Source organism: Sorex fumeus, unplaced genomic scaffold, assembly GCF_029834395.1.
Source record: "Sorex fumeus unplaced genomic scaffold, SorFum_2.1 ptg000187l, whole genome shotgun sequence".
Classification (NCBI taxonomy): domain Eukaryota; kingdom Metazoa; phylum Chordata; class Mammalia; order Eulipotyphla; family Soricidae; genus Sorex; species Sorex fumeus.
The window spans coordinates 785,136-807,728 of NW_026606244.1; positions in this window are offsets into that span (position 1 = coordinate 785,136).

Sequence of the window (22,593 nt, forward strand, 5' to 3'; positions counted from 1 at the left end):
ACACACACACACAAACAATCAAAAAACACATTTCAGGAAAGCTGGACCTGTGGTTCAGCCGTGGTCAGAGAGAGGAGGGGAAAGTTGACCGTTCAGGATGTGGAAGTAGGTGATCTCGTCCAAGCTGAGTGTCCTCCTTCATTCCAGAAATGAGCCTTAGTTTCACCTCCTGTAGAATGGGAATAGCACTAGTCCCTACTTAAGCAATATAGAATATGCAAAACTCTGAGCAATTCCAGAGTCGGCCCAAGAGACTCAGTGACCGCATCAAGCACTGGGTGCTGCTTGGGTCTCTCCTACGCTGCCTTTAGAGGCGCATGACAAAGGCCCGGCGTGCGGGGGTAAGTGCTCCGGACAGGTCAGCAGAAGCAGAACCCTGTCACTTATGACACGAAGCAAAAGCCAAAAAAAAAGTCAGAGAAAAAGTCATCAACCGTGCTCCCCCCACCACTCCACCGAGTGAGGACCGGAAGTCGGGAGACAGGAGAGAGTTTCCCTCTGACTCTACTCCTGAGTTAACCGAAGCTCTTAAAGCAAGATGGTCTACAGACACTGATAAGATGCTCAATGAGGCCCCCACTGGACAATGCTGGGGGCAGCGGCATGGGGTCCTGGAGGCTTCCCTGCCCTGTAGCAACAGCCCCGCCCCACAGTGAGCCACTGCACCCCCACTTCGCACGCAGCCAGAGAGAGCCTCTGCCCCTGTCTACCGCTGTCACAACCTCTCGGGGTAAGGAGGGACTGGCACTCGAGGTTCTGACCCTCTCCCCAGGACTGTAAAAGTTTCGGAGTTTGATAATCCTTTAAAGTGTTTTCTTGAGAGAGAGAGAGAGAGAGAGAGAGAGAGAGAGAGAGAGAGACAGAGAGAGAGAGACAGAGACAGAGACAGAGATTGTCCCTAGGGGCCAGAATGACAGTCCAGCAGGCAGGATGTTTGCCTTACATACAGCCGGCCCAGGTTCGATCCCCGCCATCCCCTTAGGATTCCCCAGCATTGCTAGGAGTAATTTCTGAGTGTAGACCCAGGAGTAAGCCCCAAGCATCGCTGGGTATGACCCAAAAAGCAGGAAAAAAAATAAGAAAAGAAAAGAAATTGCCCCTAAAATGTTGGTGTCAGGGCCCAAGCGATCAATAGTACAGTAGGCAGTGTGTTTGTCTGTACGCGACCAACCCAACTTCAAGCTGCAGCACCCTATAGGGTGCTCTCCTGAGCCCCCACTCCCACCCCACCCCCCCAGAGCCAGGAGTTAGCCCTGAGCATGGATGGATGCAGTGCCCAACTCAAACTAAAAGAAAACGTTGGTCAGGGGAACACAGGTCTGCATGTGCCTGACTCGGACTGGGAGTCTTGTCCGTGGGCATGGTTGAGCGTGTGAACAGAGCCTGTCCGGCTCCCGGCCCACGTGTCTATGTGCTTCCTGTTCCTGAGTCCTGGGAAGGAGCCGAGATTCGAGAGTGATACCTAATGCCCAGCTGTGGTCTGCAGGATTTGCATCCTCAGCCTGCGGGGTTGCAGTGCCAATGCAGCTTCCCTTGCTTGCTCAGTGCTTTCCATTTATTTATTTATTTTGGGTACTTTGTTGCAAAGAAGTCAGCACATCCTGGGGGAGTTTGTGTTTCCCGATAGGTGAAGGAGCCTGGCTCCAGCCTCTTTCAGCATTGGTCTGGAGGACAGAGGAAGACCCAAGGGTACCAGGCTGTTTGGTAGGGGGAGTTCCTGCCGGGGTAATGAGCAGAGCTTGGAGAGGTGAGGAGGGTGTGTCTGTGCAACCAGAGGGTCTAGCAGAGGCTGCTTCAGTGGCGCTGCCTTCCCTAGCTTTCGGCTCTGCAGGATTGCACCGAGCACTGGAACACTCTTTCTCCCATTCATTGCCTCGCCAGCAGCGGCTCTGCTCCAGAGCCCTTCAGATTCCATTTTCCGAGCCCCCCTCCACCCCCCCACACACACTCAGGGACATGATCCTTGACCTCCAACAAATTGCTCCCCATAAACCCAAGTCCTCTTCCTTCACAGCCCATATCAGTACTCATCAATCATGATTTGGGATCAAACCATGCTTAGTAACTTGGTCTGTTGAATGTGTTTAATATCTGTTTGATTTTTCTTTTTGCCCCCATCGTATCAAGCCTTGGGGATGTAGGAGACGTATGACTCTTAATTGCTTTATCTCCCTGTTCTGCGCTTAGCCTGGTATCAGGAGCACAGTAGCTGCTCAATAAATATTTGTCAGATGAAAGGATAACCTGACTTACGCAAGGTGAGTCGGTGACTGCAGATAACAAAGCGCGGGTCCATCTATTTCCTCTGCTCTCTTTTCAGAAAGCCCTTTTCCACTTTCCCAAATCCTCCTTAGCTTCAAAACCCAAGAACAACGACGACAACGCTCATGCTGACAATATTGAACACGACCTGGCCCCTGCACTGAGAAATCATTCATCTCCACGATCTTATCCTATCTTTCCGACTCCAGTATTATGGTCAAATATCAGAGCAGACACTCAGAGACCCTCCCCTCTCCCCCCACTGCCCAGGAAAGCAGTGTTTGAGCAATCTACCTCTCAAAACCCCAGGTTTTCGGGGTTGAGAGTGGGGAGATTGGAGAAGCAAGGATGGGGGCAGACCTGTGCACAGCTCTCTGGGGTCTGTGTTTCAGCTGAAGGACAGTGACACAGCGTGCTGGCTTTTGTTATTCTCTCCGGCACTCTGGGCTGGCTGGATTCTGCAGAGAATGGAAGAGCTGAGGGAGGCTGACTCTTGCTTTTCTGGTGCTTTCGGTGACTTGGGGGGGGCTGGAGACAGGGAAGAAGCAGGGGAGAAGGTCACCATAGACTATTAAACTTTAAGCTGGATGATGGGGAAAAAAAGAACTTGGGTTTCTGAAGCAGTTAAAAATATAATAACGTATTTTTATTGTATATTTTTATATTTTTAACGTATATGCCCCCAACCCATATGCCCCCAGCCCCATAGCTCCGTCAGCCCCATGAGACCCCCAGCGATTTGGAGTCTTAAGGTTTGTCTCCAAGCACTAGGTAAGGTAACCAATGTATGTGAAACCTTCCAGTCATACCTGGTCCAACTTTCTCAGAAGCACCCAGCACCCAGCACCCTGGTTATTTGTACTGTTTATTTACCAAATGCCGGAAGTCCCACCTCAGCCTGAATTCCAACCCAGATCTTTCTGATTTCTGACCGTATTCTCACAGCTCAGCCCCCCATGACACTGTTTTGCCACACGGTGAACAGGGCCCAGGGAAGAGGGGATGCTGAGCAAGGAGGGGGAGAGGGAGATAGGAGTGGGGGGGTGCGGGAGGAAGATTAATTAAGAAAGAGTCGTAAAAAAATTCACTGAATATCGAATGGATGTAATATTAACATACGTAATTACTTCTCCACTTCAGCAGCTATAATATCAAAGATAAAAATCATGTCAGCTTCAATCTTTTCCTCATTGTGGATTCAGACCATTACAGTAATGACTAACTTTCTGAGCCAGTAGAATTTTTCTCCAGGATAGACACCTTGGAGGGCGCTGGAGCACCGACACCCCTGTGGCCAGGCCCAGCCTCACTGGAAAGATCCAACACTGTTTTGGCTTCTCTCTCTTGGGCTTCCTTTTCTGCTTCTCTGTCTGCCTCTCCCTCCTGCTCTCGCCTCCAGGCCACTGGCGGTTATCTGGGCTCCTGGGTCTTAGAGAGAAAGCAGAGGCCAAGAGGCTTCCCTGCAGCCAGGCTCTGCCTTTGAGTGAGTTTGTGGGATTCACACCCAGGACTGTGTAGGGGATCTGGAGACCCTGGGCATTGGATCATTTTGAGATCTTTGCAAGTAGGCGCTTATTTGTTTGACCCAGAATCCTGTTTGCCTTCCCTGTCTCGGCCCTCTGGTCTGAGCCTTCCACTGGGGTGAGCAAAATAGGAGTTGTGGAAGCACAGGTAAGTGCATGCGCCCTGGCTGGTTGGAGGACATCACTGCCTCTTGAGAGAAGGGGGCAGCTAGGGGACCCGGGAACTTGAAGGCATCTAGGACACCATTCTCCTAGATCCTGCCATCTTTTCAGCATCTCAGAGGCGCCTTGGGAGGGCCCCATCTCTCAGAGAGGTCGAAGAGTTATTACAGTGTCAGAAGTGCTTCCCCAAATGGATAAAGGATCTATGGCACACCTACACAATGGAGTACGACACAACTGTTAGGAAAAATAAAGTCACTCAATTTGCCTATAAATGGATGGACATGGAGAGTATCATGTTAAGTGAAATGAGTCAGAAAGAGAAGGACAGATATAGACTGACTGCATTCATTTGTGATATCACTGTCACTGTCACTGTCCTCCCATTGTTCATCGATTTGCTCGAGCAGGGCCAGTAACGTCTCCATTTTTTGAGACTTGTTGTTACTGTGTTTGGCATATTGAATACATCACGGGGACCTTGCCAGGCTCTGCCGTGCGGGCGAGATACTCTCAGTAGCTTGCCGGGCTCTCCGAGAGGGGCGGAGGAATCGAACTTGGGTCGGCCATCTTGGCTGCATGCAAGGCAAATGCCCTGCCTGCTGTGCTATCGCTAGCCCATTTGTTATATACACATATATATGTATGTATGTAGATAGATAGATAGATAGATAGATAGATAGGCTGGAGCGATAGCACAGCCTTGCATGCGGCCAACCTGGGTTCGATTCCTCCGTCCCTCATGGAGAGCCCAGCAAGCAACCAAGAGTATCCTGCCCACATGGAAAGCCTGACAAGTTACCTGTGGCATATTCTATATGCCAAAAACAGTAACAAGAAGTCTCACAATTTGTTGTGAGACATTACTGGTGCCTGCTAGAGCAAATTGATGAACAGACAGTGATACACACACGCACACACACACATATATGTATATATATATATATATATATATATATACACACACATATATATATATATAAAGACCAATATCCAGGGCCAGCGAAAACAGGAACTAGGAGGACTGGTCAGTGGTTGGAATCAACCACAAGTATGTGGGGGGAGGGATGGAGGGTAGGTAATATAAAGAAGGGACCAGTATGACAATAGTAGCTGGGAATAGCTGCCATAGAGTCAGGGTGTGGGGTGGGATGTGATGGGAGGGAACCTGGGGACACTGGTGCTGGGAAATGGAGGGATGGGTGTTGGAACACTGTATGACTGAAACCTAATCATGAACAGCTTTATAAGGGTCTATCTCACGGGGATTCAATTAAAAATAAAAGGAGTGCTCCTGAGTACGGGATGAGCGGCAGGCCCTCACTCCTGCTGGAGCCTCTGAAAATAGGAGCAGGACTCAGGATCCAATGCTGCTTTGGCCTCTCTCCCTTTTGCTTCGTTTTCTGGTCTCTGCCTCTCCCTCGAGAGCACCCACACCACTGCTTCCTGTCCCACGAGGACACCTGCTTCCATTCTCCCATCTCTGTCGCTTTTCTCATCTCCTCTTGAGCGTCATTGGCATGCCATTCCGACGTCTCTTTTGAGCCCCTTAAACATCCTCAACATCTCCTCTCTCAAGTCCTTCTCGGAGAGGATCTAGAGCTGGTGATCATGGGCTGAGTCTTCACAGCTACCATCTGGGCTCACTAAATGTGCTGGGGTTCTGCGTGGCTTTTCCGTTGTGACTTTTGCCATCTGGAGGTGTCTCTGCGTATGGTAGTGTGACTAGAACGAGGTTGTGTTTGTAGGCTCACCGTGAGATATGAAGAAGCAAAGCAATGTTCAACTGCACTGGCAGCCATGCGCTGTGCTCAGGGTTTCTCACGTGTGTGTGTGTGTGTGTGTGTGTGTGTGTGTGTGTGTGTGTTGGAGGGGGGTGATCCCGACAAATTGGGCCCCGAGGCCAGGATGCCTTGTTTCAGGAAGTATCTCCCGTGTTTTGCCTGCTCTGCGGCATCCTGTCCCCTCTCTGTCTACCTGTCCCCTCCCTGACATCAGCACGTTCTTCACGTTTGTCAGCTGCTCTGACCAAAATGCCCCCAAATTCAAAACGGGCTGGTTTCTTGCAGCCGCGGTAGCAAGGATAAAAATGGGCAGAAGATACTGGCTATGTTTTTGGAGAGGACTGAAAACAGACCAAAGTTTTCAGAGCAATTTGGGGTGCTGACAGGGGGCGGTCTGTGGCTGCACCCTACGTGTCCTGCATAGACCCACGAGGCATACTTCACCTCTTCAAATCTGAAATCAGGCTCACCAACGCATTGAAGGTCAAGGTGATGGACAAATGACCTCCCAGCGTTTATAAGGGTTTTATAGATGAGATAAGTGACCACTGATGGGAAATTCAGACATCTTAGACAAAAGATAGTTTGATGGATTTGTAAACCTTAGGAAGACCCTGCTTGGCAGAAGGGATCCCCTCCCCACATTCGGTGAAGAGAGGAAACTATTCTTGGATGCACCCAAAGCCCAGTGAATGTGTGCATGAATCTGTGCAATCAGATATTTTAAAAATAATTGGGGGGGGGGGCTGGAACAATAGCATAGCAGGTAGGGCGTTTGCCTTGCACTCGGCCGACCTGGGTTTGATTCCCAGCATCCCATAGGGTCCCCCAAGCACCGCTAGGAGTGATTCCTGAGTGCAAAGCCAGGAGTAACCCCTGAGCATCGCCAGGTGTGACCCAAAAAGCAAAAAAAAAAAAAAGGAATATTTTTATGTAAAAATATTTTGAAAGCAGGACTTCTCAATCCATTTTCCACCAGTGCTTCCGGGAGCCTGGGGGTTGGCATTCTTGGTTGTGGGTCAGCCCTGTACACTGTAAGAGTTCCACAGCATCCCTAGTGCCTACCCATCGGATGCTGACAGCGTCACCCCACCCCTACCCCCCTGCTTGTGACAGCCAGCAGGATCTCCAGCTTTGCTGGGTGTTCCCTGGGGGGCCAAATCGACCACACTTAAGAACCTCAGTTCTCAAAGGAACTGCTTCTCTACAGCTCGCTGTTGTGGGCTTCGAGCCGGAGCTAGCAGCAAGCAAGCACACAGCAGGCTCCGGCCGCCCCCAGATTCACTGTCAATGGAAAATGCACGTCAGGGGATGCCAAACTCATCTTGTCGTTTGCTTGGTTTCCTCAGTCACTAAGATGGTGGAGCAAATGGCAGCGTTAAGCTGAAAGTGAAAAGGAGCCGCGTTTGGGTCCTTTAGAGCAATTACCCTACTCATTTCTGTAGGGTTTGATGGTGGTGGTTTGGGGGCTTCTTTGGCTTTTTTTTTTGAGGGCTAGGAAATGAGCCAGAGTGAATGTGCTGAGTTCAAACTTGGAAGGGGAGGTCAACAGAATGAGAAAAGCAGAAGCTAAAAACATTGGTCCTGTGCACTTGGTCGACCCGGGTTCGATTCCCAGCATCCCATATGGTCCCCTGAGCACCACCAGGGGTAATTCCTGAGCGTAGAGACTGTGCATTGCCGGGTGTGACCCAAAAAGAAAAAAAAATTGTCCTATTGCCCCCTGTGAGATCTCTGGGAGGTTTCAAGAAGCAATGAAGGGACACAGAGGTCACCCCCATGTCCAAGGAGCTTTGCTCGGGCTTTTGGTTCTTATTTCTGCTTCTTCCTAAGTGAAAATGGGGGAGGGAGGAGATAGTGACTTTGGGGCTTGGTGGTGCCCACCATGTGTGTCCCTCATGCCTTGCTAAAAAATCAGGACTTTGTGAACTTTCCATCTGGGAGGCTGCGCGTGTTATTTTAGGTCCAGGAAACACCCAGGATGCAATTACACATGTTTGCTTGTGTTATAAGGATAAACATTATTTATGCATGAGAACACATCATTTTGCTGCTTCCCTGCCTTTTTTTTCCTAAGCAGAAAAGGATTATTTCTTGCTAAGTTAACTTCAAGGATCTTTGTGGTTGTAGAGATTCTAGTTAGTAAAATTAAAGAAAGAGCTAATTTAAGCTATATAATAAAGAGCATAAGTAGGCAGGAAATAGAAGAGCCCCATTGAGTTTGTATTTCTGCAGAGGCTTGAAGGAAGAGGTGGAGGGAGGGAGGGGAATTGGAGGAATGGCCCGTCTTAGGGTGGAGTTTCTCTCGATGGTCAAAACTGCTTTTAAGTTTCAAATATTTGGGGTGCTTTGTCACAGATTGAGACTACTCGAAATAGCACTGAAGCACTGTCCTTCCATTGTTCATTGATTTGCTCAAGTGAGCACCAGTAACGTCTCCATAGGACCTGAGTGATAACACAGTGGGTAGGGCGTTTGTCTTGCACGAGGCCGACCCAGGTTCAATTCCTCCACCCCTCTTGGAGAGCCCAGCAAGCACTGAGAGTATCCCAACTGCACGGCAAAGCCTGGCAAGCTACCCATGACGTATTCGATATGCCAAAACCAGTAACAGCTACTCAGAATAAGCAGCAAAATTCTTCTGTGGTTTGTTTTGGTTACTTGTTTGGGGGCCATACTAGGAGGTACTTGGGCCTTACTCCCAACTCTGTACTCAGGAAATTGAACGAAGTTTGGCTGCATGCAACTCAAGTGCCTTTTTCATTCTATCTCCCCAGCTTCAATAGTAGAAATCCTTGAAACTAGTCAAGCTACAAAATGCAGGGTCTTTTTTTTGCCTTTTTGAGTCACACCCATTGACAATAAGGGGTTACTTCTGGCTCTGCAATCAGGAATTACTCCTGGCGGTGCTCAGGCGACCATATGGGATGCCGGGGATTGAACCCAGGTCAACTGCATGCAAGGCAAACTGGACTACACTCTTGACTATCTCCCCAGCCCCCAAATGCAGATTTTTTAAAAAAATGTAAACAAGGGGCCAAAGAGATGGCATGCAGCAAACCCCCGTTCAATCCCTGGCATTTTATGCTCCCCTAAACAGTACTAGGAGTGGCCCCCGAAGGACAGAGTCAGAAGTAACATAGCCCCTGAGCACCACTGGGTATGCCCCAAGCCCCTGTCCCCAATTTAGATAGGACAATAACTATGACACCCATCCGAGTTCAGAGGGCTATACTTGAATGTGACTCTATGAACTTCCCAAGCTGGCTAATAGTCACGCCTTCTCCAACTGTCCCACCTGGTATATAGTTCCTCTCTTAGTTTGGGGTTTTGAATGAGAGGACCAAGGAAAGAAGTATGGGGCAGTGACCGACCTTCCCATCATTCCTGAACACAGTGAGTGACTGCCATGTGGCTGTACTCTGAGATTCTGGTACCCATAAAAGAGTGACAGAGCTAAGAGCTGACCATCTTATCAGCAAAACAAACCCATATGGTCGACATTCATATTGTCTGGGGAAATGGCCCGAAGGGAGTCAGTGTGTGCCTTGCATATTGAGGCCCTGTGTGAATACCTGGCACCTCATGACTCCACCCCCAACCCCCCTCGGTGCCACTAGGTGACCTATTGAGCCCCGAGCACTGAAAGGGCAAGAGGATCTGTTAGGCCTTTTACCAACCAGTATTTCTGGGGGACTGCCCCCCCCCCGGAAAAACTCTATAGAACCAAGTGAACTCTGGTATTTTCATATCAATAGAACTTAGCCCAAAATTATACACAACGATCTGTGGACTCCCGAAGATTTGGGGCCGTTTCTTCCTCAGAATTAGATGGGTGGGTACAATGGGGATAACTCTGTTAGAACAACTCCACTCACACCATTCTTGGAGGTCTCTGAAATAACAGGGTTCAGAAAGATGTTTTGTTACATGTTTATTACATTCTGTACTTTCCTTGCTAAATCTGATCTGGCTCCAAGCAGTGAACAACACATCTTTTCTAACATAATGACTCAGACTCAGCATCAACCCAATTTCAGGAGCTGGGCAGAGATGACAAAGGGCTTGCCACCAACGCCCACCCTCCATTTGCAGCTTGATGTCCCACCCACCGCCTCCAAGTCGAGTTGGTTAACTGGTCTTCATAGGATCCCAACCGTGGGAAGGTGTCTCCTGTGGACTTTCCCCCTGGGCCCAGGGACATGTTCTGTTCCATTAGCACCGCCTCTGATTTTTTCATCCAAAGCCCTTCCCTTGCCTTGGCTATTGGCTAACATTTTCCACCGGTCAGTCAGGAACTTTGTTTATACAGCTGATCAAGTTAACGCTCCATCTCCTCTGCTCTGTAGGCACTCCAATTCTACCGTCATCATCACTAGGACTAGTTATTTTACTTGGCAGAAGTATTTCAGTAATATAAGATAACCAAATTGGATTGGTGATCCATCACCATGCTGAAGACTCGTTCCCGTAAAAAAAAAAAAAAAAAAAAAAAAAAAAAAAAACAGATGCCAAATGGTTCCATTGCTATTACAGGAGAGGGACATTGGGGAGTAAACTTAGAAGGCCCCGGGGAATACCCTCAAATCCTATTGTTCAGCTGGATGATAGCCCTGTCACAGATATACCAAAGACTTACATCATCCTGTCTTTCTTGGAGGCAGTAAGTAGCTTTCTGAGTTGCACAGGTGAGAAATAGCACCAATGCTAAAGTCACCTTTGAAATCTACTGCATTAGATGCTGAAGCTCCAGCACTGATTAATAGCTGCTCATTTTTCTTCCTCCATCCCCATGTAAAACACTGATATGGAAGAGATTTTGGAGGGGTCTCACAAATTTTGCATAGATGAGCATAGAATGCTGACTCAAAAATGAGCTTAGTTTTTAAATATCTTCAGTTTAAAGGGAAGGAAAGATTTTTTTTCTTAAAACTTGATAAAAAGTCTTACAGTTCATGGTAGAAAATGTAATAGAGAATTTACCTATAAACTTTAAAAAGTGATACATATTACATATATTTATATTTAACATTTTTAATATATCACAGATTCTGACGAGACCTTTGCCACTGATTTTGTGTGTGTATGTTGAGGGTGGGGAGGCTTAAAGTGCCTTGTTTTGCACTTTCATTTCCAGGAGAATGAAAGTAATAATTAGGGTTCTCTCAACATCACCAGAGTTTTGAGGACCAAATAGAAAATCTCATGCAGTAGCACTTTCTGGAGTCCAAAGAGGAATTAAAAGCATGAGACAGCTCTCAGTGATCCCCACATTGTGAAATGCATTACTGCAGAGAAAAAAATGTGTCTCAGGGTTTTGGGGCACATTTTGGAGAAATAACTAAATTTAACAACATGGAGTGACAGAGTGAAAGAGCAGAATCTGTCACCCCTCTAACTCCCAGAATAAGTCTGACTTTGGTGCAAGCATGCCTTTTTAATCTTCCCCCCACATTCCCTCACCACTTTTATTTAATATTTGTTTCCAGAGTCATCAATAGAACTTCGGGCTTAGGGGGCTGGAGCAATAGTACAGCAAAGAGGGCTTTCGCTTTGCATACGGCCAACTTGGGTTCGATCCCCGGCATCCCATGTGGTCCCTTGAGCACCGCCAGAAGTGATTCCTGAATGCAGAGCCAGGAGGAACCCCTGAGCATCGCTTTGGGTGTGACACAAAAAGAGACAAAAAGTAAAAACAAAAAAACTCTCAGTCTTAACCGATGCAAAGGTGGATGTTCTCTGCCACTGAACCCACATACTAGCCCTGGCTTAAACAGAGCCTAGTAGGGCCTGAGTGATAGTACATAGGATGGCGTTTTCCTTGCATGCAGTTGACCAGGGTTTGATTCCCGGTGTCCCAAATGGTCCCCTGAGTGAGCCCACTAGGAACATTCCCTGAGTGCAAAGTCAGAAATAAGGCCTGAGCATAGCCAGGCTTGGCTCAAAAACAAACAAACAAAAACAACAACAACAACAACAACAAAAAACAGAGATTGGACCTCAGACAGGGAGTCTTGGACAGATAATGTATTTAGCCAGATCTTCATAGCAATCATTGACTTTTCTCTCTCTCTCACTCCTTCTTACCGCTCTGTCCCTTTCTCAAAACTATTTTCAAACAATTGTTTGAAACCAGAAAGGCCACTCCAGCATGGGAAATTTGATGATAGACTTTGAAAATCGTACTTTGGGCAATTTTTGGTCAATCTCAACATAGGCAAAGTGGAGCCAGCACATGATAACATACAGCCAACCTGGAGGCCAGTTTCATTTCTGTCCCCTGTGCTGCAAAAATAAATAAATCACTCCCAACGTAGCAATTTCCACTTGCTCATAAATGATTTTTGCTTAAAGACGAGGGAGAAGAAATCATCATGTTTTAAAGAAACCACTAGGTCGGGTTCGATCCCTGGCATCTCATACGATCCCCTGAGCATCCCAGGAGTGATTCCTGAGATCAGAGCCTGGAGTCATCCCTGAGCCAAATCCAATCGCCGGGCATGACCCAAAACAAAAGGAAAAAAAAAAAAAGGAAACCGCTTGGATCCTCTTCATCCCTTTCAAATATGTTTACGCAGGCCACGGAAAAGTAACGGGGCCTTATCCCCATCGCCAGCGTCTAATCGTCGATGCTGTGTCTCCTGCGGAGTTCTTCTAATCGGTGCATCTTTTCTCCCCTGTAGTCTCTCCCAGCCGGTGTTTATATAATTACTGTCGCCGACGTAGGTATTTGACACTTTAATAACATCTTATTGCACTTTAAGGGAAACACACCCTTCTGCACTGTTCTTCCTGCCTGGGTGTAGAGCTCTTCACAGCAGATGTTCACGGCGTTACGAAAGGCCTTTAGAATGCTGGGCTCGGAGGCAGCCTGGAGTCTGGCCCCGGTTCTGTCATCTGGTGTCAGTGCTCAGTTACAACACTCTCATCACCAGATTTTTTTATTATTTTCATTTTAATTATTCCCATGTATACTTCAGGGCTCTCATTATAGAAACCCAGAATTAGAACTATTTTGGTTTTTTTTTCCAAAATAGAGAAATTTTTTTTCATAGTCTGAATTTTGGAGTGTCAGGAATGTCTTCAAGCAAATCTATAAACCCCTCCTGGAACTTGATACTGATGATGATATAAATATGTAATATATAACATATATGTTCATTGATACATTTATTAAAGTACATAGATGCACATATAAAATATATAGAATAAATATATAAATATATTTATAAAAATATATCAAATAAATATATAAATATATATAAAATGTCTGGCATGCCATTAGCTTCCAAAAAGTTAGTATTGACTGCATTTGTCAAATATGTAGACTCCACCACTTTTCTGCCTTTATTCCCTTCCCTTCAGTTTCATGCCTTTTTTATTTCTCCATTCCTAGGGTCTAGAACCATTCATGTCCATGAGAGCTGAAAGAATCACTGAAATAGTGCTCATTTCCAGGGGGATGATTTAGTCTTTTGGCATCTAGTTCTTTGACCTTCACACGAGGTATTATTTCCTGTCTAGAGCAACAATGGGGATCAATCTCTTGGTTATCGGGTGAAGATGCTTCTCTGTTGTTTGGTTTTTCACTGGAATAAGACATCCAGGTATGGTCTCCCATGACATTTTCTTAAAATGTTGTACGTAGTTTTATTGGAATTCCACCACTACCATGGATTTGCGTATCATCCAAGATAACTTTGGCTCCACAGAGAGGAAGCAGGAAAGTCCAGTGTAAGACAGGTAACTCCCGTGTCTCGAATACTTATTATCTGGCCTTTTAAGGAAAAAAAGAAACGTAGCAACCCTTGCGTTAGAGGACAGGAAGTTTTAGAGGTAGAAAGAAGTTATAACAGCATCGCATTCTTCAAGTTCTATTTCAGGTTTCTCTTATTTCAAAGTTAAGCTTTCTGTTATTTCAAGGATACACAGGCTGGCTCGTCTAAGTCTTTGTAGAACACCAGCCTTCGTATATCATTTCATTGGTACATCTCAATTTTCTGCTTCCTTTTGTTTATCACAATGACGGTAATAATAATTGTAACAACTGCTTCTTTTTTTTTCTTTCTCTTTCTTTTTTTTTTTTCTTGAGAGGGCAGAGAGGGTAATCTGTCCCAGGATTGGTCAGGTTTAAAAATTGCGTTCTCCTAAAATGAGAGGGAGAAAGAGAGAGAGAGAGAGAGAGAGAGAGAGAGAGAGAGAGAGATGCCTGCCATAGAAACAGGTGGGGATTGGGGATAGCTTGAAGTGGTAGGAGGGAAACTGGAGACACTGGTGTTGAGAAATTACACTGGTGGAGGGATGGGTGTTGGAACATTGTATGACTGAAACCTAATCATAAACAGCTTTGTCATGCTCGATCTCACGGTGATTCAATAAAAAAATTAAAAATTAAAAATAATAATAAAATAATAATCACCAAAAACAACAAACAACAACAAAAATTGCATTCTGCCTAATCCATGCTGATCTTTGCTGACAATGTATGAATGCCACCAAGGAAGTGAGTTTGTGTCTGACTTTCCCAGAAGTGATTTAATTATAGTATCAAGGGATGTGGGAGAGAGGGGGTGGGACGAAGAGTGAAAATATGATTTCTAGAAATCAGCTCCTCTCAGCCTGGCTGTGTGCTTCAGTGTTTCCTTGAGGAAGCAGCCATGCATGACTCCTTCCACTCTTCACAGTGAACCCCACTCCCAGAATGTGGCTGGCAAACTTGGGGACCCAGTGGTTGGCAAAGACGTTCCATGGCAAGATGGAGGTGTTGGTCTTGTGCACCTCTGCCCAGACAAGTCTCTCAACTTGGAAAGGAAAGGGGGTGAAAAGGCAAAAACTAAACATGAAAGATAATAAAACAAAAATAAAAGGTGTCCACTTGCCCTAGGTGAGGTTTCCCGTCAGCGGGACTGTGTGGCCACTTGGTAAGTGTCGGAGTGAGAGAGAGATTGAGGCATGGCATCGGAAGGAAAAGGGAGTTTGGCCCAAGGAGCCAAACTCCGCACTCGAGCCAAGAGTCCTCATCAGCTGTTTGTCTGTTTCTGACATGCCAGTGGCTGTCTGCATTGAAACTGCACGCTCAGAGACTCGTTGATCCAAAGTCACATAGCTCAGTAATAGCAGAGCAGGAGTAGCCGCCAAAGATTTGTTCGTTTGTTTATTTATTTAGAGCATTACAAAGCCATTGAGGCTGGAGCAATAGCACAGCGGGTTAAGGCATTTGCCTTGCACGTGGCCGACATGGCCGACCTGGGTTCGATTCTTCTGCCCCTCTTGGAGAGCCCGGCAAGCTACCGAGAGTATCTTGCCCGCATGGCAAAGCCTGGCAAGCTCACTGTGACGTATTCATATGCCAAAAACAGTAACAACAAGTCTCACAATTTGTTGTGAGACGTTACTGGTGCTGACTCGAGCGAATTGATGAACAACGGGAGGGCAGTGCAGTGCAGTGCTATTACGAAGCCGTTATGATTAGATTTCAGTCACACAGTATTCCAACACCCATCCCTCCACCAGTGTATATTTCCCAGCACCAGTATCCCCAGGTTCCCTCCCATCACCCCCGCACACCCCCACCTTGCCTGCCTCTATGGCAGACGCTTTTCTTCTCTCTCTGTCTCTGTCTCTCTGTCTCTGTCTCTCTGTTTCGGTCTGTCTCTCTCTCTCTCTCTCTCTGTCTCTCTCTCTGTCTCTCTCTCTCTCTCTCTCTCTCTCTCTCTCTCTCTCTCTCTCTCTCTCCTACTCCCCTTTTGGGCCTTGTGGTTTGCAATCTTGGTACTGAAAGGTTATCAAGAATATCCCTTATCTACTTTTAACACTCAGATCTTGTCCAGCGTGAGCCAAAGATTTTTGATTTCTTCAAATGTTAAGGGTCGAGGGTCAGAAGTGATAGCACACCAAGCAGGGCGTTTGCTGTGCACGTGGCCAATCTGGGTTCCATCCCTAGTATCCCAAAGGGTCCCCCAGCACAGTCCTACTTTGTATGAGGCTGTCCCTGGGCGCTTTGCCTTCTCTAGCCCTCCTCCCAACTGCGAGGGGTGGTGTCTATTAAAAAGATTAAAAAGCAATAAAAAAAAATTGAAGAAAAAAAAAGGCCAAAATATACAAAAGAAATAAAATTTAAAAAAAAATAAAAGAAAGAAAAAAGCTAAGGCCTGGCCAGGAGAGAGAAAGGCAGCTAGACGCACGTTTTGATCCCAGCACCTTGGTGGATCTCCATGCATTGCCTGGAGGCTCTGAGCACTGCTAGGTGTACCCCTAATCCCTCCAGCACCCAAAGGTGGCCCAGCTACCTCCCCCCACCCCACTGCATGATTGAGCACAGAATCCATGGGTCCTTGCTCTGAGCCCATGGCTGCTGAGAATGGCTGGTGGGGCTCTTAGACCCTCCTGCGCACAGCTTGGGAGCCCCCCACCCCCCACCCCCAGACGCACACCCCCAAAAATGGTGCACCGAGGGACTTTTTGCAGATGATTGGATTTCATGAGTGAGTGATGTCATTCGACCTCTGACCTGGAGTTGTTCAATATAAAAACCACCTCCTCAAGGAAGTCGGCCCGCATGACCTCAGGCAGAAGGAATTCCTGCTGGATTAACCCCAGGAGTCGCCTGCGTGGTTTCTCCTCAAACCTGGGCTGCTTGGGGTATACCTGGGCCTGCACCCAGATGCGTGAGACCCTCCCCACCCAACTGTAGATTTGCCGGCACTGGGTGCAAGGTGAAGATTCACAGTGTCCATATTTCCGGGGGACAGGCTTCTCCAGGGCCCTTTCCCTACACTTCTGGGCCCCTGTCTCCTGCCAAGCCAGAGGGAATGCCACAGGCCATCTAAATGAGGGACACACACCGCACACCTCACACACGCACTCCCCAGTAGATGCGGTGAGGGTGCCCACACATGCCCACGGGGCTGTTCCCACCTGCCCAGCATCCTGGCAGAGCACTGTGGGCTGAGACGTGGCAGGCACCGAGGGCTCAGGGAAGCGGTGATTCAGAGCAGCACCCAAATGCTTCTGGTCTCTGAGCATAAGCATCTGAGTTCATGGTCTCATGAAAAAGTCTCTGATCCCAGGATTAAGATTTTTTTTTTCTTTTAAGTAGCACTGCATTGTCCTCCCATTGTTCATCGATTTGCTTGAGCGGGCCCAGTAATGTCTCCATCGTGTTTGGCATATCAAATGCATCACAGGGAGCTTGCCAGGCTTTGCCGTGCGGGCGAGATACTCTTGGTAGCTTGCCGGGCTCTCCGAGAGGGGCAGAGGAATCGAACTCGCATTGGCCATGTTAGCTGCATGCAAGGCAAATGTGCTATCTCTCCAGCCCTTCTTTTCAGTAGAAGAAACAAATGCAATAATTGTTAGCATTTCCCCATGCAGAGACTCCCCTTAACAAAGCCCAGCAGGATGTCAGGACCACAGGTGCCAGGTTCAGTGCTCCCACTCCCACACCCCTGGCTGGTAGCACCCTGGGGAGAACCTCTGAGGTCCAGGTGTGCCCCGCCACTAGCCACCAGCCTCTTTAGACTCTTTATACTTGGTGTGTATGGGGGGGGGACGTGGAGGTGGGGGTGATACCTGGCAGTGTTTGGGGATAATTCTCAGTCGTTTTGGGGGAACCATATACTCTCGGTAACCCTTTTCTAAGTCATGCTCTGAGCCGTCTCCCTGGCCTGCTGAGTGGCCTTCAAGCACCTGAGATGTGGATAGAATATACCCTAATTTCAAAGAAAGAAACAAGAAATAGAAAGCAGGGGCTGGAGTAATAGCACAGAGGGTAGGGCGTTTGCCTTACACATGGCCAACCTTGCACCGGTTCGATTCCCAGCATCCCATATGGTCCCCTGAGCACCGCCAGGAGTAATTTCTGAGTGCAGAGCCAGGAGGAACCCCTGTGCATCACCGGGTGTGACCCAAAAAGCAAAGAAAAAAACAAAACAAAAGAAAAAAGCAAAGAAGTAGAAAGCATTACACCTTCATCAGTTTTATATTGCTTACTGATTTAAGGGGGCTGGAGCGATAGCACAGCGGGTAGCCTGTTTGCCTTGCACACAGCCAACCTGAGTTTGATTCCTCCGCCCCTCTCGGAGAGTCCAGCAAGCTACCAAGAGTACCCCGTTCACACGGCAAAGTCTGGCAAGCTACCTGTGATGTATTTGATATGCCAAAAACAGTCACAACAAGTCTCACAGTTTGTTGTGAGATGTTACTGGTACCCGCTCGGGCAAATTGATGAACAACGGGAGGACAGTGCTACAGTACAGTGCTACTGACTTGAGAATTTGGGACATAACAAATCACATACGTGATTCAAATCAGATTTTTTTCTTTTTGCAGAGGTGGGGAGGTTCTGCATTTTCTAATGTAGCTACAAGAACATTTACCATTATCTCTGTGCTTTTGCTGAGAGGTCCAGGGCTAGAGCAAAGGTCAGGTAGCTCAGCCCCCCAGGCCACCGGCAACCCAGGGCCTGGAGTTTACAGCCTATAAGCCAAGAATGATAGGATGGTTTTCACATTTTGCAAGGGTTGTAAAATTAAACCCAAAACAAAGACATGATGTGGCAGAGATCAGACTCGGTCTGTCGAAAGTCTGAAATATTTGCGCTGGGCCTTTTCCAGAGAAGAGAAGCTTTGCCAACCCTTGGTCTAGATGACAAAGTGACAGGGCAGGCCTCAATTGCTGGAGATTGGTCTCCCAAGGGTGCACTTTATCCCCTGAGCACCGCACGGACTCAGAACCTGTGTGCTGGGGGGACAGAGTGAGGGGGCCACTCCCTGGCCCTGAGTTCAAATAGTGGTCACTTACAATGATGACCGGTCATACTGCTGCATCGGCACGCACGATTAGTAATGTTATGACATCCAGCTTATGCAGAAACCAGCCAAAGTGCAGACACATGATTCCTTGTTTTTTATTTTTGTTTGGTGTGTGTGTGTGTGGGGGCACTCAGCGATGCTCTGGATTACTCTCCTGTCTCTGCACTCAGGAATTACTCCTAGCAGTACTGGGGGGGTCCCTAAGAGGTGCTGGCAATTGAACCTGGGTGAGCCACATGCAAGGCAAATGCCCTTCCTGTCCCCTGGAGTATTGCTTCGATCCTAAGATTCATTGTCTCAAGTCACCTCGCCATCGAGTGTTGGGACCAGGCTAGAAAACTCAAGCATAGAGCCCTCAGAGCCTCTTTGTCCCCGAGTCTCTCTCCGTGCTCGGCCAGGCCACCCTCTAGCTCGTTAGCATCATGGTCCACTCTCTGGGCCCTTAGTGTTGACCTGTGGCACTTTGGTATTCCTGGGTCTCGTCAGGGACCAGAGAACTCTTGCCCACTGAGTCAAATTTGGCCCCACTGTTGGTTTCTCATGATGCTAGCAGGAGGCTTCCCTCTCTCTCAGAGCCACCTCTGGTGTGTCCCACGTTCATTTCATGGTTTACTTTCTATAGAGGCCCGTTCTGGTCATGCTTGGCCCAGCAGTCCTCAGACTGCAGTGCTCCAAAGCCACTGAAGTCATCCATCCCATGCTTGGTGGCCTCATGGGGGCCAGGATCAAACACACAAGGCAGAAGCTTCAGCACTCAGCCCTCTCCCAGCCCTCGCCCACGTCCCTTGCCCCCATCCTTCTCCAGTGGCTTGCAGTCCACTCAGAATGTGCGGGGCCTTCAAAATGGGATGGAAAAGTGACAAAACCTGAAGCTCTTTGCAACCCCCTAAAATACCGCCTTATTTGACTGGAGCTGAGAACACTATCCTCCATAGGGAAGGCATGTCCCCAAAACCCTCCTCAGTGGGACCTTCATTCTTTTAAGTATTTTTTAATTTTATTTTTATAAAGTTGTTCACAATATCCAATTAAATTTAATATTCGAATACCAATCCCACCACCATTACACTTTCCCACCACGATATTTTCACCCTGAACCCCAAATCCTGCCCCCCAAGCAGAACCAAAATAATTTATTTTGCTATGGGCTGGAGCGATAGCACAACAGGTAGGGCGTTTGCCTTGCCCCACCCGAGTTCGATTCCTCTGCCCCTCTCGGAGAGCCCGGCAGGCTACCAAGAGTATCTTGCCCGCACGGCAAAGCCTGGCAAGCTCCTTGTGACGTATTCGATATGCCGAACACAGTAACAAGTCTCACAATGTTACTGGGTCCGTTCGAGCAAAATCGATGAACAATGGGAGGACAGTGGCAGTGATTGCTTGCTATAAATAATCTGCTAATCATGAGACAAAAAAGGTCTCTTAGAGGGAAGGGCGTGAAGATTGTTGTATTTCGCCCAGGAGCCAGTAAGCCCTTCTATGACAGATTAGTACCATGTTGTTAAAGGTTCAGCCTTGTGTGCTTATATCTATATCTGTATAAATATATTTCCCCCGAAGATTGGTTGCCTTCTACGTCAAACCCCGTCAAATGTGGTGTGCTACTCTTGGTATACTGGTGGTATGATATGTCACTATCGCGCAGTCCAGGCTTAATTTCTATTGTGGATGAGGCTTGTCTGAGCATATGGTGATGGCTATGAGCAAGACGGTGGTTGAGTTCTGGAGGTTTTCAGCTGCCAGGGCTGGCTCCTTGGGGCTGGGAGCGGACCCTGATTCTTTACATGTAAAGGAAACCCCCCATAAGCACACAAAGCGACTTTGGGGCTTGAGAGAGGGAAATGAACAAAGGTAGAAATCCACGGGCCACTGTGACAAGGTGCTTGAGGCCACTTTCACATCCCGAGCAACCCCAGCAACCCCAGCTCTGAGCTAGCCCCACACCCCTGCCCTTGGCTTAGTGACTCCCCTTGACCTCCATTAGTCTTCCACACAATTCATGAGCTGACCCCGATTCCTGTTGCCATTTTCATGTGAGGGACCCGAGAAGGAGGCTACCTAACTCATTTCCCCCAAGGTCATGTGTCTAGTTAAGTGGACCAGTCAGGACTTACAGTGAGAACCAGGACGAGTGCACCCAAAGTCTTTGCCCCTTCCTGCCACTCTCCGAAGCTCAGGAGCCCTGTGACCTCCAGAAGCCCTACACACGTGGTTCTTATTCAAATAACTCATTTACGTGCCCCAAACCCTGCCTCTAAGCCAGCAGGGTGAAAGGGGGTGATGTATAATAGGTGGATAATTACCAATAAAGAGGGGCTGGAGTGATAGCACAGTGGGTAGGATATTTGCCTTGCCCATGGCCAACCCGGGTTCGATTCCCAGCATCCCATTTGGTCCCCTGAGCTCCGACATGGGTAATTCCTGAGTGCAGAGCCAGTGGTGATCCTTGTGCATTGCCGGGTGTGACCCAAAAAGCTATAAATAAATAAATAAAATACCAATAAAGACCGGGTGGCAGCTCTCTCAATGTAGAAGATCCCAAACCCATGGAAGATCAATCCTTTTCTTTTCCTTCCTTCCTCCTTGGAGAATGTTTTTTTTTTCTGGTCCTATTTCTCTGTCCCCTCTTGCTCTGCCCACCCAGTAATCCCAGTATCCCCACCCCTTCTCCTCCCTCTCCCCCCCCCAAAAAAAAACAACCTACATATTGTGAAAAGGATTTCTTCAAACCACAGAAGTGATGTAATTCTGGGCCTGTTTTCTCTCTCTCTCTCACATGCACAAAAATATTGGATATGAGTGAGATTTTTAAAAATTAGTCTTCCAATGTGATGAAAAGAGTGTCCTTTTCACCAGAACAAAACAACTCCTAATACTGAAGCCGCCTTCCTTCTATGGTTGATTTCCAAAGATGAGGAAATCCATGTTGGGGGGGGGGGGGGTGGAGGAGGGGGCCCAACCCCCAAGGAAGTGGTGGTGTGTATGTGTGTGTGGGCGGGGGGAGCGGTGGGGGACCAGAACTGGGATGGAGATGGATCAGGAAGACCTTGGCTTGTGCTGAGAGGAGTGGGGGGGGGGCTCCCTGGGCCCCCGGAGGTTGCAGTGGAAGATGTGGTCTGGATTCTGCTGAGCTGTGGCCCAGGAGAAGATGGGGAACCGCCGCCAGGGAAAGTGCTCAGCGTCCGCATTTCACAGCTAATCACCAGCCATCAATTACTTCAGCGTCAGATCCTGGCCCGAGGCCCCGGCCCGCAACGTTGTCACCCCGCGCCCACAGAAATGGAGTTTACAGTCAGTCCTGCCACTAAATTAAAACTGGTGCTTCCAAATGAAAAGCAGACCGGACAGATGGGCAGGGCAGAAGCAAGCGGAGATGCTTGTGAATCAGCTCATCTTCACGCCAGAGCTGGAAACGGGGCTTCTCCTACCGAGGCCGCCACCCCAGCCCGCCCGAGCCCCTTTCCTGCTTGGCCTCTGCCCTTCAAAGGATAGCGAGCCCAGGGAAGCCCTGAAACCCCCTTCCCCCCACACCCCTGGAATGGAGGACGTGGGGTCAGCCTCCATGGGGTCCCCACTGGCCAGCAAAAGCCACTCAGGAGCTGAAAAATTAGAGAAGAGAAGAGACCATACCCAGTGATGAAGGGGCCAAGTCCAAAGCTTCCAGACCCCAAATCCCAGAGAATATGGTGGAAAAACTAGGTTTTCAATGAACTGCCTGCTCTATTGGCCTGTTTTTTTGTTTGTTTTTTGCTTTTTGTTTTTGCTTTTTGGGTCACACCCGGCAATGCCCAGGGATTACTTCTGGCTCTGCACTCTGCGCTCAGGAACCACTCCTGGCAGTGCTCAGGGGACCATATGAGATGCTGGGGATTGAACCCAGGTTGACAGCGTGAAAGGCAAATGCCCTCCCCGTTGTGCTATCGCTCCAGCCCCTACTGGCCTGTTTTTACTTTCATTATGAACTTGAACTGATGAAGCACTTACTATGCACGGGGAGCATCACCAGATGTCTCAGTGGCTTCCCCTGGCCTGATAAGAACTAACTTCCGG